We start from the raw sequence: 20087 nt of genomic DNA, 5'->3' as shown, positions 1-20087 counted from the left end.
TTGGATCTCTTCCGCAGGTTGAAATAACTGCGGGTACTTGGACTTCATGTTTTCTTCTGCTTCCCAAGTCATTTCCTCTCGATTATAGTTCCGTCACAAGACCTTAGCTGAGGCTACCTCTTTGTTTCTAAGCCTCCATACTTGCCTATGTAGTATGGCAATGGGTATCTCTTCATAAGTCAACCTTCTGTCACTTGAACATCATCTATCGGCATGATCCTAGTAGGATCTCCGACACATTTACGGTTGTCTGCATAAGATTTCTGACGACTTTGGGCTGTCAATAGTTGATCTCAGATAACCTTGACCTTTTCCACCGATTGTTGAATAAACTCAAGGCTTATTAGTTGTACCTCTCCTACTTCAAACCACCTAATTGGGGATCTACACTTTCTCCCATATAAAGCTTCATACGGGGCTATTTGAATACTGGAATGATAGCTGTTGTTATATGCGAACTCAATAAGAGGTAAGTGGTCATCCCAACTACCGCCGAAATCTAGCACACATGCCTGTAACATATCATCCAAGGTTTGAATAGTGCGTTCAGCTTGCCCATCAGTTTGTGGATGAAACGCTGTGCTAAGCCTTACCTGAGTACCCAAATCTTCTTGAAAGGACTTCCAGAATTTAGCTATAAATTATGCTCCTCTATCCGTAATAATGGACACCGGGATGCCATGAAGTCGCACAATCTCTTTAAGATACAACCTTGCATAATATTCTACCGAATATATGGTTCTGACTGGAAGAAAATGGGCTGATTTCGTGAGTCTGTCCACGATCACCGATATGGAATCATACTTGCTTTGGGAATGAGGAAACCCTACAATAAAATCCATGTTGATCACTTTCCATTTCCAGGTTGGGATTTCTATGACTTGTAACAGTCCTCCTGGCTTTTGATGCTCAATTTTCACTTGTTGACAATTTGGACATTGAGCTACAAATTCTGCTATGTCTTTCTTCATTCCATCCCACCAATACATTAGCTTGAGATCGTGATACATCTTTGTCGCTCCCAGCTGAATAGAATACTGAAAGTAATGAGCTTCTGCTAGAATCTGATGACGTAGTGCCGCAACATTTGGAACACATAGCCTGTCTCTGTATCTAAGAACTCCATCCGTAGAAGCTTCAAATGGAAACTTCTCACCTCTCACCTCAACTGAAGGTCTTCATATTGGCGCTCTCTCACCTCTATATCTAAAGATGATACAGTCGGGTTGTGGATACCCAGCCCTGCATTGCTTGAGTCAATTAGGCGAACTCCCAAGCTGGCTAGTTGGTGGAGCTCATGGATTAATTCTTTCTTCCCCGAAGGAATCTCACATAGACTACCTATTGATTTGCAGCTAAGTGCATCAGCCACTACATTCACCTTTCCGGGGTGGTATAAAATACGCACATCATAATCTTTCAGCAGTTCTAACCACCGCCTCTGCCGAAGATTCAACTCCTTCTGCTTGAAAATATATTGGAGACTCTTATGATCCGTATAAATATCAACATATATGCCATACAAATAGTGTCTCCACATCTTTAGTGCATGAATAACCGCGGCCAATTCAAGATCATGGGTCGGATAGTTCTTTTCATGCTTTCGCAGTTGCCGGGAAGCATAGGGAATGACTTTGTCGTGCTGCATCAATACACAGCCTAAACCAACACCAAAGGCATCACAATACACAACCTAACCATCTGGCCCTTCTGTAAGTGTCAAGACTAGGGCTGAAGTTAATCTATCCTTCAATTCCTGGAAACTGCGTTCACAAGTATCAGTCCATTGAAACTTTGCTGATTTCTGAGTTAGCTTCGTCAATGGTGCCGAAATAGAGGAAAATCCTTCCATAAATCTTCTATAATAACCTGCCAATCCCAGAAAACTACATACTTCTGTAGGCGTTGTAGGCCTTGGCCAAGTCTTCACCGCCTCAATTTTCTGGGTATCAACTCGAATGCCATCATCTGAAATAACATGGCCCAGAAAAGTCACAGAATTCAGCCAAAACTCACATTTTTAAAATTTTGCATACAATTCTCGAGTCCGAAGAATTCCAAGGACAATACGTAAATGGTCTGCATGCTCTGCTTCTGTCCGTGAGTATACTAGAATATCATCAATGAACACGATCACGAACAGATCTAAGGGAGGCTTGAATATATTATTCATCAAGTTCATAAATACTGCCGAAGCATTAGTCAACCAAAATGACATCACCCGAAATTCATAGGGGCCATATCTCGTTTTGAAAGCTGTTTTAGGAATATCTTCTCCTCTAACTCTCACTTGACCCCAATCTTAGATCAATTTTTGAAAACCATTTGGCACCCTGCAATTGATTAAACAAATCATCGATCCTTGGAAGCGGATATTTATTCTTTATCGTTACCTTTTTCAGCTGCCTATAATCGATGCACATCCGTAGAGAATCATCTTTCTTTCTCACAAATAGGACATGTGCTCCCCACGGTGATGAACTGGGTCTAATGAATCCCTTCTCAAGCAAATCTTTGAATTGCGCCTTCAGTTCTTTCAACTCTGCAGGAGCCATTTGGTAAGTAGGAATAGATATAGGCTTGGCGTCCAGTAACACATCAATAGCAAAGTCAACCTTTCTTTTCGAAGGAAGTCCTGGAAGTTCATCTGAAAATACATCCGAAAATTTATTTACTACCGGGACGGATTGAAAAGTCGGTGGCTTTGCTTCGGTGTCATGAACTCGAACTAGGTGATATATATAGCCTTTGGCGATCATCTTGCTCGCCTTAAGGTAAGAAATGAACCTGCCACTTGGAGACGCTGTATTACCCTTCCACTCGAGTACGGGCTCTCCCGGAAATTGGAACCAAACAACTTTCATTTTGCAATCGACATTAGCATAACAAGAGACCAACTTATCCATGCCCATAATCACATCAAAATCCAACATTTCCAGCTCAATCAAATCAGCAATAGTCTGACGATTACATACTATCACCACACAATTTTTATATACTTGTCTAGCTATTACAGGATCACCAACCGGAGTAGATACCTCAAAAGGTTTAATTGGCTCGGGTCTCACCCCAATACGGCCAGCAATATAAGGAGTAATATAAGACAATGTGGAACCCGAATCTATCAATGCATACACGCCATGAGAAAATATGGATAATATACCTATAACCACATCCGGGGAGGACTCAAGATCCTGACGTCCGGCTAGAGCATAAATACGGGGCTGAGTGCCACCTGAACTGGATGCTTCCCCTCAGCCCCTGTTGGAATCTGGGGAGTCTGCCATATTAGGCGCACAGATGAGAAAGAACCAGCTGTCGATCATGTGGGCTGAACCCCACCTCTACTGTACCTCGAAGGACAATCACGCATCAAGTGCCTAGTCTATCCATAAAAATAACAAGAATCTGAACCCTGGTGACACGGACCAGAATGTAACTTTCCGCATTGACTACATCGCGGAACCGGTGGTCTCCTCTGACTATAATCACCTCCCAACTGAGAACCCGTAGCTCTCGAGTTGTGACCCTGTCCAGAATGAATGGAGCGGTCAAATCTCCTGCCTTCAAACCGAGGGAGTGCACTAGTCGCCGACTGGCCTGAATGTCTAGAATATCACTGCCTCGATCCCCCTCTATAATCGCTGCTAGCACCAACAAATTTAGCCCTCTTACTCTGCCCTTTATCAGTATCGCGCTCACCCCTTTGCAGATGTTGCTGCTCTTCTAAGTTCTGGGCGTGGGCCTGAATACGGGAAATATCCATCCCTTCTTGCAATGAAGCTGTCAAGCAATCTTTGAACAAATGTGGCCCTAAGCCACTCATAAATCTATGCACTCTGTCTCCCATATCGGCCACCATAGTGGGAGCATACTGAGCTAATGAATTAAAGCGAAGGCTGTACGCCCGAGGACTCATATTCCTTTGCTTTAAATTCAGAAACCTATCTGCATGGGCCCTTCGAACCTCGGGTGGAAAATAATGACGAAGAAAGGCATCCACAAATTCCTGCCAAACCGGAGAAGGTTCGTCTTCCTTTCTCAAAGATATCCAGTTATTATACCAAAGGACCGCTACATCCCGGAGTCTGTAAGATGCCAACTCCACAGATTCAGTATCGGAGGCATGAATAATTCTCAACATTCTTAGCATCTCATTAATAAAACCTTGCGGGTCTTCATCCGGCTTTGACCCGAAAAATTCTGGAGGATTTAAACTCATGAAATCACGTGTTCTACCACTAGTCGCCCTGTCACCTGGACCCGTACTCTGCCACTGTACCAGAGCGGCAACTAACTGTGTCAATAGCTGAATAACTTCGGTCATTTGTTGACCCGAAGCACCCAGTGGAGGAACTGGAGGCATAGGAGTCGGAGCTGAAGCCTCATCTTGCTCTTCTAGAATAGGCGAAGTGTCAGAGGTATTGGATGGGGCCTCATTATGAGATTCACCTTCTTCTATATTTGTTGGAGGCTCCCTTTCCATCCGCCTCTCTCTCGTAGCCTTACCCCTCTGGGCGGCTGTAGCTTTTCTCTTTGGTGACATCACTGAAATCATAACGCACAATTAGGGAGGAGAAAATCATATAACATGGCTCTATGGCACGATCTAATAAGAAGAAGAATGGTCATTTTTCCTAGATGCCCCGCATCCTCGTGTTTATGAATGTGGCGCGCTTCATACCCATATATGAGACTCTGCTAGACACGGCTCGTAGACACAACCTAGGACGGAACTGCTCTGATACCACTTTCGTCACGACCCGCCTACGGGGCCATGATGGGTACCCGGAGCTGAATACCGAGCACCACTCATGGTAATCATCATACTCATCTCCAATGCCTTTATTATTCTCAATGCAACTAGCCATAAGGAAACCTTTATCACTTCAAAAACATATCTACAATCATATGCATAAGGCCCTCGGGCTATCAAAATAATATACAAATACACAATGTGATCATCGTGGGAAATCTACTACCCACACATATATATCTTCGAGCCTCTACTAGATTACTTGACATAAGGACCGGACAGGATCCCGTCGTGCTCAAATATATACATACACAAAAGAATATACCACAAATAGCACCTTCGGAATAATGGAGTGCTCCTGTTAGTCCGCTGATCAGCTCCTATGAACCTGGGTCACCTCCCTGTCTACCTGTGGGCATGAACACAACGTCCATAAAAGAAAGGACGTCAGCACGATAAATGTACTGAGTATGTAAGGCATGAATAATACTAACATAATAAAGATATCATAAAACATGAGATGAGGATATAACCTGCTTAACCTTTAAAAGAAAATGCATATCGTGCATAAAACATGAGATGGGATCTTATATTTATAACCAGGGTTGAAAAGTTCCAGATCCGCGGGTCGACAAGCAGGGTCGAAGGTCCGTCGACATGCCCCGTCGAACTGTCGCCCGAAATGTCTTATTGCAGAACCTCATCGACGGTGCCAGATGATGGCTCGTCGATGTGTCAACGGTCGTCCCTTGGGCCGTCGATGCTGGCTAGTTTCAGCAGTTTTTCTGAACTGCTCCGTTTTGCTCCGATTCGATTCGTTGCACTTCTAATCCCCTCGTAATGTCAAGAATGCATACTTCTACTCCTGTACACATACAATGTAAAATATCTCGTGTCCAAAGCTCTGGTGTGGATTACCGAATTGAAGGTACACACCACCAATAAGCCAAAAATCTCCTTGCCACAAAACGGGAGGTGTATCAATTTCTGTCCAAAATTTCACCAACTTTTTCCAAATTTTCGTCAAACTTATTTTCTTCGATTTTCTTGGTCTCAAAACCTTTAGACACTTGCTTAACTCTTGTTAAGAGTATACATTAACCTTATAAGGGCTGCATGGCCTCTCCGAGCTTACGTTAGTTACTTACAACGCAAACGACGTGAAAGTTTTTTGAGGTGTAACATTCCTCCCCCCTAGGAACATTCGTCCTCGAATGTTAGGCTCTTTGGGATTTCTACGAAATTTTTTCCAGAGTTTCCCCTGTAATTGTACCACTACCATCCTGTCACAACAACTCAAAATATGCAATGCCTCACAGGGCTACAATATCAATACCCATATTATCCACACACGAAAAAGAAATCCTTCAAAGAAGCATCACATACCTGAGGATAATGGTGTCTCTGGCTGGAGCTCTTTTGGGGTGAAAACAAATGTGGGTACCTGGACTTCATATCTTCCTCAACTTCCCAAGTCATTTCTTTCCTATTATTGTTTCTCCACATGACTTTAACTAAGGCTACATCGTTGGTTCTGAGTCTCCGAACCTGCCTATCTAGAATAGCACTGGGTACTTCTTCATAGGACAATTTCTCAGTAACTTGGACATGTTCTTGTCACGACCCAGCTAGGGGCCGCGACGGGTACCCGGGGCTAACCACCGAGCACCGCTCGTTTTATTTCTCATCATGCTCATTTGGCTCTTTTATCACATTTATACTCAAATTGTAGGTAAATCATATTTCATATGGAAACATAAATACTTTTATATACATATGCCTCTCGGCCATCAAAATAATATATATACATAATAACCTCTCGTGAGACCATCTAACCCACGCTGCGAATCTACGAGCCTCTACTGGAGTGCCGAACATGAAGACGGGACAAGACCCCGTCATGCCTGAAATACATATACATGAATATACACAAAAGAAAAATCAAGCACCTCCAGAGCAAAGGAGTGCTTTCAATCAGCTAGCAGCTACTACAGATCTGGGTCAAGCTCTCCTCCCTGTCTACCTGTGGGCATGAACACAGCGTCCAAAGAAAACGGACGTAAGTACGAACATTGTACTGACTATGACAGGCATAAACAATGAAATAAGACAATGATACAAAGGCAATATCAATATGAAACATCTGTATGTGACTGTGAAATATAAAAGAAATAATGCATGCTGTCTTACTCATACTCATCGTCATATCATATATGCATAAATGTATAAGCTACCCGTCTATATCGGATCGGTGTGACAATCATAACACTAGCCTGCATCCAGGCCTTCCGCGTCCTGGGTATCATCTTATGCCGCTCACTAGTGGTGCTGCCCGTGCCATATAGACACGGTGTAATCATCTATAAGCCGCCCGCCTTAGCGGTGCTGCCCGGCCATATAGACGCGGTGTAATATCATCAACATGTACTCATCATAATGCATACATAGAAACTCAAAGATGGCTATACTTTATCGAGGTGACCTAAGGTCGTGAACCCTCGATTCCATTATGGAGCATTTATAAATATTCTGCCTTACCTTGAAGGAAATAATATATAAGGTGAGTGTGTACAATGAACAACATCATTAACTTTATAGGAACATCATCTCATGAGCTCTAGAATCTTTAGGCTTAAACTCATCATCACCATTATTGGACTCATAATATATCTCTTATCTCATATGGTTATTCATGAACATAGACTCGTAGTTTTTTCGGAATGTAGGAGAATCATGAAGAGGATGGAAAATCATGCCATGGGATTCATGCCATAGAAATAAAGGACTAGCCTCACATACCTTTGTCGTTTACTAATCTATTGCTTGCTTGTTCTCCTTTAGTGCGTACGTTATACCTTCAAGAGAATTTGTATCGACATTAGCTAGCGATTATAAAAACAGCTTACTAACGCTAGAGAAAATTGGACAACATTTCCTTTCGTTTATGCAACTCTTCCCATATTCTATATCAACTCTCAAACGTTCATAACAACATTCTCAATATGATAGACAACACTTATCATTCATTTACAATATCCGCATTTCACAATTTGTCTTCCATTTCTCCATAATCATGGCCATGGTTCATTGTTGCATTTTTCTCAAATAGGATACTTATTCCATGTTCTAAGTGTCATTCATAACATTTTTATAATCACAAATTATCAATGATCATGGATCAATTCAAACCTTTACTCAACATTGCTACTATTCACACTTTCATGACCCATTTCTTACATCCTTCTATAATCCAAGGTTTTCAACTCTCCCATACACTAAAGAACATGTAAATGCCATAGAACTTACCTTGGATGTTGTAGGAACAAGCCTTGAGTGGTATTACTCTTCTTGCACCAAAACCCTAGTTTCCTTCTCTTGTAATTTCTTAACTTGGATGAACTTTGATGATTTTCATACACTTGATTCACTTGGATTCTTGATATTGATCTTTGATTTCCTTTGTTTTCTTGTAGATAAAGAGTGGGGAATATTCTAGAGGTTTCTAGAGAGAAGTATCGTGGGAATGAAATGAATTAATGAGCTTGGGTCTCCTTTTTAATGGCTTACAATCTGATCCGAAATGAATAGCAGTTGAAGTGCACAGTGGTCGTAAACCCAGTTTACGTTCCATATTCAAGTTTACAGTCCGTATTCTGCAGGCGTATTTAAGCATATCAGAACCAGAAAGGTAGGCTGAGGACATGGTGGTTTACGACTCAGTTTACGGGCCGTATTTCAGTTTACGGTCCGTATTTCAAGTCGTTTTTAACCATTTAAGCATTTGACAGAAAGTTGATGTTTTGTAAGTTGAAATACGACTTGGTAGTTTACGGGCCATATACCACTTTACGGTCCGTATTTCATTTTACGATCGACTGGGCCAAAGTGCAAATTTGCAACTTTCACGTTTTTCAGAACCTATAATTAGTCATAGTGGAGCATAACCTATCTCTTATTCCCATTGCCTTTGAAATCTTGCTTAGTGTCGTCAAACATCATTCCCTTCTGATTAAAACATCGCATACTCGTATTTTTCGTTAGTCTATTCAATGTACGTTCACGGGGAAATTTTTGAGGTGAAACATTCTTCCCCCCTTTTGGAACATTCGTCCTCGAATATTAAGTCATCGGGGATTCTAGAAAAATTTTGCCAGAGTTTCCTCTGTAATATGGCACTACCATCCTGTCATATTAACCCATAATATCATTGCCTCACAGGGCTACATCACAATATCAACATATCTATGGCCACACACGACCAAAATCATGGAAAGTAAGCATATATACCTTATATCGTTGGCATTTCATCTTGAATCTCTCCTGGGGGGTGAAATAAATGCTGGTACTTGGACTTCATACTCTCTTCCGCTTCCCAAGTCATTTCTTCTCGGTTGTTGTTTCGCCACGAGACTTTAATTGAAGCTACCTCTCTATTTCGGAGTCTTCGCACTTGCCTGTCTAGAATAGCAATAGGCACTTCTTCATAGGTTAGCTTTTCTGTTACTTGCACATCATCTATCCGGACAATCTTTGTGGGATCTCCAACACACTTGCGGAGCATCGAAACATGGAAGACTGGATGGACCGATTCAAGCTTCGAAGGCAAGTCCAATTCATAGGTGACATGACCCACCTTGCGGGTAATTTTATAGGGTCCAATATATCTAGGACTTAACTTACCTCTCTTGCCAAATCTCATCACCCCTTTCATTGGCGACACTTTCAAAAATACCCAATCATCAGCCTGGAATTCCAAGTCTCGTCGGCGATTGTCCGCATAAGGCTTTTGGCGACTTTGGGCTGTCAACAATAGATCTCGGATCACCTTCACTTTTTCCACCGCTTGCTGAATCAATTCGGGGCCTACTAGCTGTACTTCTCCTATTTCAAACCATCCGATTGGGGATCTACATTTCCTCCCATATAAAGCTTCATACGGAGCCATTTGGATACTGGAATGGTAGCTATTGTTGTATGCGAATTCAATAAGCGGCAAATGGTCATCCCAACTACCACCGAAATCCAGCACACATGCTCGTAGCATATCTTCCAAGGTCTGAATAGTACGCTCGGCTTGTCCATCGGTCTGCGGATGAAATGTCGAGCTAAGCTTCACTTGAGTGCCTAGACCTTCTTGGAAGGACTTCCAGAACTTGGCTGTAAATTGTGCTCCTCTGTCTGTGGTAATAGATAATGGAATACCATGAAGTCGCACAATTTCTTTGAGATATAACCTCGTATAGTCCTCTGCTGAGTACGTGGTTCTAACTGGAAGAAAATGGGCTGCTTTCGTCAATCTATCCACGATCACCCATATAGAATCATACTTGCCACGGGAACGAGGTAACCCCACAATAAAATCCATGTTGATCACTTCCCATTTCCAAGTGGGGATTTCCATTGTTTGCAATAAGCCCCCTGGCTTTTGATGTTCAATCATTACCTGTTGGCAATTTGGACACTGTGCTACAAATTCTGCTATGTCTCCCTTCATTCCATCCCACCAATACATCATCTTGAGATCATGAAACATTTTGGTTGCACCTGGGTGAATAGAATACCGAGAACAATGGGCTTCCTCTAGAATTCGTCGGCGTAATTCTGCCACATTCAGCACACATAGCCTGCTTCGGTATTTAAGAATTCCATCCATAGAAACTTCAAATGGAGACTTCTCTTTTCCATGAGATATGTCTCTGTAATGGTACAGTTTAGGATCCTCATACTGGTGCTCTTTCACTTCTATGTTCAAGGATGAGACTGTGGGATCATTAATACTAATCCCGGCATTACCCGAATCAATTACATGTACTCGAAGATTAGCTCGTTGATGGAGCTCGTGAACTATCTCTTTCTTTTCCAGAGGAACCTCACATATACTGCCCATTGATCGGTGGCTAAGCGCATCAGCTACTACATTCGCTTTTCCGGGGTGGTATAAAATGCTAACATCATAATCTTTCAACAATTCTAACCACCGCCTTTGCCGTAGGTTCAACTCCTTTTTCTTGAAAATATATTGAAGACTCTTGTGATCGGTGTAAATGTCAACATGCACACCATACAAGTAATGTCTCCACATTTTTAAGGCATGAATAACCGCAGCTAATTCGAGGTCATGAGTTGGATAGTTCTTTTCATGTTTCCGCAATTGTCTTGAAGCATACGCAATAACTCTACCGTGTTGTATTAAGACACACCCTAATCCAACACTGAAAGCATCACAATACACAACATAGCCATCTGACCCTTCTGGAAGTGTTAAGACCGGAGCTGAGGTCAATCTGTCTTTCAACTCTTGGAAGCTGCGCTCACAAGCATCATTCCATTAGAATTTAGCCGACTTCTGGGTTAGCTTCGTCAATGGGGCTGAAATAGATGAAAATCCTCTACGAATCTTCTATAATAACCTGCCAACCCCAGAAAACTACGAACTTCTGTAGGCGTCGTAGGCCTTGGCCAAGTCTTCATAGCTTCAATTTTCTAAGTGTCGACTCGAATGCCATCATTTGAAATAACATGGCCCAGAAATGTTATAGAATTTAGCCAAAACTCACACTTTGAAAATTTTGCATATAACTCCCGGGCTCAAAGAATGCCAAGAACGATACGTAAATGATCTGCATGTTCTGATTCTGTACGAGAGTTTACCAAGATATCGTCGATGAATACTATCACGAATAAATCCAAGAGTGGCTGGAATACAATATTCATCAAATTCATAAACATGGCCGGAACATTAGTTAATCTAAACGACACTACTCGGAACTCATAGTGGCCATATCTCGTTCTGAAGGCTGTTTTGGAAATATCTTCTTCTCTAACCCTCACTTCATGATAGCCCGACCTGAAGTATATTTTTGAAAACCACTTGGCACCTTGTAGCTGATCAAATAAATCACTAATCCTCGGGAGAGGATATTTATTCTTTATCGTCACTTTGTTCAACTGCCTGTAATCAATGCACATTCGTAGGGAACCGTCTTTCTTTCTCACGAACAAGACTGGGGCTCCCCACGGTGATGAACTGGGTCTAATAAACCCCTTTTCAAGCAAATCTTTTAGCTATGCCTTTACCTCTTTCAATTCTGCCGGAGCCATTCGATACGGGGGAATAGAAATAGGCTTAGTGTCCGGCAACACATCAATGGCAAAATCAATCTCCCGCTCGGGAGGAAGGCCTGGAAGCTCTTCCGGGAATACATCCAGAAATTCATTCACTACCGGAACTGATTGGAAAGTTGGCGACTTTGCCTCGGTGTCATGAACTCGAACTAGATGATAAATATAGCCTTTAGCTATCATCTTCCTTGCCTTAAGGTAGTAAATAAACCTTCCCTTTGGAGTTGCTGCATTACCCTTCCATTCAAGCACAGGCTCTCCCGGAAATTGGAATCGAACTACTTTCAGTCGGCAATCAACATTAGCATAGCACGAGGCCAATCAATCCATACCCATAATTACATAGAAATCTAACATTTCCAATTCAATCAAATCAGCTTTGGTCTGGCGATCACATATCACAATTACACAATTTTTATACACTTGTCTAGCTATCACAGGATCACCAACCGGAGTAGATACTTTAAAAGGTTTGATTCGCTCAGGTTTCACCCCAATACAACCAGCAACATACGGAGTAATATAAGAAAGAGTATAACCCAGATCTATCAAGGCATATATATCACGGGAAAATATAGACAATGTACCTGTAACCACATCCGGGGAGGACTTAAGATCCTGGCGCCCGGCTAAAGCATATACACGGGGCAGAGTGGCACCTGAAGTAGATGCTACCCCTCTGCCTCTACCTTAACCTGCTGACATCTGAGTAGTCTGCCCTACCGGGCGCGCTGGGGAAGAACCAGCCGCTGAACCTGTAGGTTGAACCCCAACTCTACCACTCATCGACGGGCAATCCCTCATCATGTGCCCAACCTGGCCACAAGCATAGCAAGCATCCGAACCCTGGCGACACTAACCGGATTGTAATCTACCGCACTGGATACATCACGGTACGGGGGGTCTCCTCTGGCTATAATCTTCCCTGAACTGGGAATCTGAGGCCCTCGAATTCTGGCCCAGTACTGAATGGAAGGAGCGATCAAATCTCCTACCTACGAATCGAGGAGGTGCACTAGTCACCGACTGGCTTGAGTACCTAGAATATGTCTGTCTTGATCCCCCTCTATGATCACTGCCTGCTCCCATAGATCTAGCCCTCTTGCTTTGCCTTCTATAAATGGCGCGATCATTCCTTTGTGGTGGCTATCGCCCCTCTAAGTTCTGAGCATGAGCCTGTATCTAGGAAATATCCATCCCATCTTGTAGTGAAGCTGTCAAGCAATCTTTGAATAAATGTGGCCCTAAGCCACTCACGAATCTATGTACCCGGTCTCCCATGTCGGCCACCATAGTCGGGGCATACCTAGCCAAAGAATTAAATTGAAGACTATATTCCCGGGCACTCATATTTCCTTGCCTCAAATTTAGAAATCTATCCGCTCTAGCTCGACGGACCTCGGGTGGCAAATAGTGACGGATAAAAGCATCTACAAATTCTTGCCATACAGGTGGAGGCGTATTCTCTTGTCTCGATGCTGTACAATTGTTATACCACAATACCGCCACATCTCGAAGCCTATAAGAGGCCAACTCCATGGATTCAGTCTCAGAGGCATGAATAATCTTTAAGGTCCTTAACATCTCATCAATAAAGCTTTGCGGGTCTTCATCCGGCTTTGACCCGAAGAACTCTGGAGGATTTAAAGTCATGAAATCACGGGCTCTAGTACTGGCTGACTGATCACTTGAACCCGCATTTTGCTGCTGTGCCTGGGCAGCAACCAACTATGTTAATAAATGAATAGCCTCGGTCACTTGTTGACCCGAAGTACCCGGTGGAGGAATTGGAGCTGGAGCTCCTTCTTGTTCTTCCACATTAGGCGGGGTGGAGGAAGTATTAGACAAGGCCTCATTATGCGATTCACCCTCTTCAATATTCATCAGGGGCTCTCTTTCTACCCGCCTCTTTGTCGTAGTCTTTCCCTTCAGGGCGGCTGTAGTTTTTCCCTTTGGCGGCATTTCTGGAATCACAACACACTATTAAGGAGGATAAAATCTTATAAATGGCTCTATCGCACGATCTCATAGGAAGAAAGATGGTTATTTTCTCTAAATGCCCTGTGGCCTCTTGTTTGTTAGCGTGGCGCGCAACACACCATAAACAAGACTCTACTAGACACGGCTCGTAGACACTTCCTAGGACTGAACCGCTCAGATACCACTTTTGTCACGACCCAACTAGGGGCCACGACGGGTACCCGGGGCTAACCACCGAGCACCGCTCGTTTTATTTCTCATCATGCTCATTTGGCTCTTTTATCACATTTATACTCAAATTGTAGGAAAATCATATTTCATATGGAAACATAAATACTTTTATATACATATGGCTCTCGGCCATCAAAATAATATATATATACATAATAACCTCTCGTGAGACCATCTAACCCACACTGCGTATCTACGAGCCTCTACTGGAGTGCTGAACATGAAGACGGGACAAGACCGCGTCATGCCCGAAATACATATACATGAATATACACAAAAGAATAATCAAGCACCTCCATAACAAAGGAGTGCTTTCAATCAGCTAGCAGCTACTACGGATCTGGGTCAAGCTCTCCGCCCTGTCTACCTATGGGCATGAACACAGCGTCCAAAGAAAATGGACATCAGTACGAACATTGTACTGATTATGAGAGGCATAAATAATGAAATAAGACAATGATACAAAGGCAATATCAATATGAAACATCTATATCTGACTGTCAAATATAAAAGAAATAATGCATGCTGTCTTACTCATACTCACCGTCATATCATATATGCATAAATGTATAAGCTGCCTGTCCATATCGGATCGGTGTGATAATCATAACACTAGCCTGCGTCCAGACCGCCCGCGTCCGGGGTATCATCTCATGCCGCCCACTAGTGGTGCTGCCTGTGCCATATAGACACGGTGTAATCATCTATAAGCCGCCCGACTTAGTGGTGCTACCCGACCATATAGGCGCGGTGTAATATCATCAACATGTACTCATCATAATGCATGCATGGAAACACAAAGATGGCTATACTTTATCGAGGTGACATAAAGTCGTGAACCCTCGATTCCATTATGGAGCATTTTTAAATATTCTACCTCACCTTGAAGGAAATAATATATAAGGTGAGTGTGTACAATGAACAACATCATTAACTTTATAGGAACATCATCTCATGAGCTCTAGAATCTTTAGGCTTAAACTCATCATTACCATTATTGGACTCATAATATATCTCTTATCTCATATGGTTATTCATGAACATAGACTCGTAGTTTTTCCGGAATGTAGGAGAATCATGAAGAGGAAGGAATATCATGCCATGGGATTCATGCCATAGAAAGAAAGGACTAGCCTCACATACCTTTATCGTTTACTAATCTATCGCTTGCTTGTTTTCCTTTAGTGCGTACGTTCTACCTTCAAGAGAATTTGTATCGACATTAGCTAGCGATTATAAAAACAGCTTACTAACGCTAGAGAAAATTGGACAACATTTCCTTTCGTATATGCAACTCTTCCCATATTCTATATCAACTCTCAAACGTTCATAACAACATTCTCAATATGATAGACAACACTTATCATTCATTTACAATATCCGCATTTCACAATTTGTCTTCAATTTCTCCATAATCATGGCCATGGTTCATTGTTGCATTCTTCTCACATAGGATACTTATTCCATGTTCTAAGTGTCATTCATAACATTTTTATAATCACAAATTATCAATGATCATGGCTCAATTCAAACCTTTACTCAACATTGATACTATTCACACTTTCATGACCCATTTCTTACATCCTTCTATAATCCATGGGTTTCAACTCTCCCATACCCTAAATAACATGTAAATGCCATAAAACTTACCTTGGATGTTGTAGGAACAAGCCTTGAGTGGTATTACTCTTCTTGCACCAAAACCCTAGTTTGCTTCTCTTGTAATTTCTTAACTTGGATGAACTTTGATGAGTTTCATACACTTGATTCAATTTGATTCTTGATATTGATCTTTGATTTCCTTTGTTTTCTTGTAGATGAAGAGTGGGGAATATTCTAGATTTCCTTTGTTTTCTTGTAGATGAAGAGTGGGAAATATTCTAGATTTCCTTTGTTTTCTTGTAGATGAAGAGTGGGGAATATTCTAGAGGTTTCTAGAGAGAAGAATCGTGGGAATGAAATGAATTAATGAGCTTGGTTCTCCTTTTTAATGACTTAAAATCTGATCAGAAATGAACAGCAGTTGAAGTGCACGGTGGTTGTTAACCCAGTTTACGGTCCGTATTCCAGTTTACGGTCCGTATTCTGCGGGCGTATTTAAGCATATTAGAACCAGAAAGGTAGGCTGAGGACATGGTGGTTTACGACTCAGTTTATGGGCCGTATTTCTGTTTACGGTCCGTATTTTAAGTTGTTTTTAACCATTCAAGCATTTGACAGAAAGTTGAAGTTTTGTAAGCTAAAATACGACATGGTAGTTTACGGGCCGTATACCACTTTACGGTTCGTATTTCATTTTACGATCGACTGGACCAAAGTGCAAATCTGCAACTTTCACGTCTTCAGAACCTATAATTAGTCATAGTGGAGCATAACCTATCTCTTATTCCCATTGCCTTTGAAATCTTGCTTAGGGTCGTCAAATGTCATTCCCTTATAATTACATATCGCATACTCGTATTCTTCGTTAGTCTATTCATTGTACATTCACGGGAAAATTTCCGAGGTGTAACAGTTCTACAGGCACAATTCTGGAAGGATCTCCTTAGCACATACGAAGCATTGACAAATGAAAAACTGGGTGGACTGACTCCAAATCCGAAGGCAGATCTAACACTTAAGCTGCTTGACCTACCTTGCGCACAATCTTTTGGGGCCCGATATACCGGGGACTAAGCTTTCCCTTCTTACCAAATCTCAATACACCTTTCATCGACGATACTTTCAGGAATACCCAATCGTTAAGTTGGAATTCCGTGTTTCGTCGACGATTGTCCGCATAGGATTTCTGACGACTTTGAGTTGTTAGTAGTCGATCTCGAATAAGATTGATCTTCTCTACTGCTTGCTGGATCAAATCTAGGCCTACTAACTTTGTCTCTCCTATTTCGAACCATCAAATATGTGATCTACATTTCCTACCATATAAAGCTTCATATGGGGCCATCTGAATACTTGAGTGATAGCTATTGTTGTACGCGAATTCAATAAGCGGCAAATGATCATCCCAATTTCCCCCAAAATATAGCACACATACTCTCATCATATCTTCAAGGGTTTGGATAGTGCGGTCAGCCTATCCATTAGTTTGTAGATGGAACGCTGTACTAAGTCTCACTTGTGTTCCCAAACCTTCTTGGAAGGATCTCCAAAAATTAGCTGTAAATTGTGATCCTCTATCAGTAATAATGGATACTGGAACATCGTGAAGTCGCACTATCTCTTTGATATACAACTTTGCATAATCTTCTGATGAGTATGTAGTTCTGACTGGCAAGAAATGAGATGATTTTGTGAGTTTATTCACAATCACCCATATCGAATCATACTTACACCGGGAACGAGGTAATACTATAATGAAGTCCATATTAATCACTTCTCACTTTCAAGTTGGAATCTCTATGGCTTGCAGTAATCCCCCAGGCTTCTGATGCTCGGTTTTCACCTATTGACAATTAGGACATTTGGCCACAAACTCCGCCATATCTTTCTTCATTCCATCCCACCAATATATAGATTCAAGATCATGGTACATCTTTGTTGCTCCTGGGTGGATAGAATAACGAGAATGATGGGCTTCCCCCAGGATTTGTCGACGTAATCCTGCAACATTCAAAACACATAATCTGCCTTGACTCCTGAGAACTCCATCCGCAGGAAATTCAAACGGTGACTTCTTCTTCTGAGGAAGCAAATCTCTATAATGGAATAACACGGGGTTCTCATTTTGGGTCGTCTTTACCTCCTCTACTAAAGATGACACCGTTGGGTTCCGGACAGTAACTCCCGCACTGCTCAAGTCCACTAAGCGAACTCCTAGGTTGGTAAGCTATCGAAGCTCATAGACTAACTCCTTCTTCTCTGGCCGAACATCGCAAAAACTGCCCATGGATTTGCGGCTAAGAGCATCGGCTACCACATTCGCCTTTCCAGGATGATATAAGATACTCACGTCGTAGTCTTTCAATAGCTCCAACCACCGCCTTTGCCGCAAGTTCGATTCATTTTGCTTAAAAATATATTGGAGACTCTTATGGTTCGTATAAATGTCCACATGAACACCATACAAATAGTGTCTCCACATCTTTAGCGCATAGATAATAGCAGCCAATTTTAGGTCATGAGTCGGGTAGCTTTTCTCGTGTTTCCGCAATATCCTTGAAGCATAGGCGATAACCTTGCCATGTTGCATCAAAACACAACCTAGCCCAACACCTGAAGCATCGCAATAAATAACATAGCTCTCAGATCCCTCTGGAAGTGTTATAACTAGGGTCGAAGTCAACCTATCCTTCAACTCCTGAAAACTACACTCACAAGCGTCGGTCCATTAGAATTTTATCGATTTTTGAGTCAGCTTCATTAGTGGTGCCGAAATAGAAGAAAATCCTTCCACAAATCATCTATAGTAACTGGCCAACCCCAGAAAACTACGAACCTTCGTGGGCGTTGTAAGCCTCAGCCAATTCTTCACAACTTCAATCTTCTGGGCATCTACTCGAATATTATCGGCTTAACTAATATGCCCCAGAAAAGTTACAGAATTTAGCCAAAATTCACATTTTGAGAACTTGTCATAAAACTTCCGAGCCTGAAGAATTCCAAGAACAGTATGTAGATGATCCGCATGCTCTGCCTCTGATCGAGAATATACCAAAATATCATCGATGAACACAATTACAATTGGATCCAAGAAAGGCCTGAATAAAATTATTCATCAAGTTCATGAATACCGCTGGGGCGTTAGTCAACCGAAATAACCTTACTTGAAACTCGTAATGGCCATATCTAGTTCTGAAAGCTGTTTTTGGGATGTCCTCTTCCTTGACCCTCACTTGGTGGTATCCGGATCATAGATCTATTTTTGAAAACCATTTGGCACCCTGCAACTGATCAAACAGATCATCAATCCTTGGAAGGGGTTATTTGTTCTTTATCGTACCTTGTTTAATTGCCTGTAATCAATACACATACGTAAGGAGCATCTTTCTTCCTTACGAACAACACAGGCGCTCCCCATGGCAATTAGCTGGGCCTGACAAAGCCTTTTTCAAGTAGATCTTTCAATTGCGCCTTTAACTCCTTTAACTCGGCAGAGGCCATTCGATAGAGAGGAATAGATATAGGCTTAGTATCTGGAAACACATCAATTGTAAACTCAATCTCCCGGTCTGGTGGAGGACCTGGAAGCTTATCTGGAAACACGTCTGAAAATTCATTAACTATGTGGACAGATTGGAGAATAAGAGGTTTTACTTCTGTGTCTTGGACCTGGACTAAATGATAAATATTGCCCTTTGCAATCATCTTCCTCGCTTTGAGATAGGAAATAAACCTACCTCTCGGGGATGATGTATTACCTTTCCATTCCAAGACTGGTTCTCCCGGAAATTGAAAATGAACCATCTTTGCTCTACAATCAACATTGGCATAATAGGAGGCCAGCCAATCCATCCAATCCATACCCATAATAACGTCAAAATCGAACATTTTCAGGTCATGTAAATCAGCCATAGTATGGCGGTTCCAGACTACCACACAATTCCTATATACCTGTCACGACCCAACTCTGTAGGCCGCGACTAGTGTCCGTGCTGAACACCCAAACGTACCCAATAACCAAAATTAGCAAACGACAGAATATTTTCAAATATAAAAGTCACTTGGCGTTAGTAATGATCATAAATGAACCGACGCAGTACATGGAAGCCGGTGAGGCTGTCACAAATCATATCATACCCAAACATATACAAAACCCACACAAGTATGTCTACAGACCTCTACAGAACATGACAGACTCATGAGACGGGACAGGGCCCCGTCATACCCCTGAATAGTGTACATATATATAATAGCGGCAGACTGTACCAAAATACCGGCTCTGAACAAGAGAGCGCTCCCAATATAGCAGAATAGATGTCCTAGGTAGGCGGTCAGCAAATCTGTTTTCTGTACCTGCGCGGCATGAAAACGCAGCCCCCGAAGAAAGGGGGTCAGT

The sequence above is a fragment of the Lycium barbarum genome, chromosome 3 (genome assembly GCF_019175385.1).
Source record: "Lycium barbarum isolate Lr01 chromosome 3, ASM1917538v2, whole genome shotgun sequence".
Lineage (NCBI taxonomy): Eukaryota > Viridiplantae > Streptophyta > Magnoliopsida > Solanales > Solanaceae > Lycium > Lycium barbarum.
Note: the sequence above shows the minus strand (reverse complement) of the source record.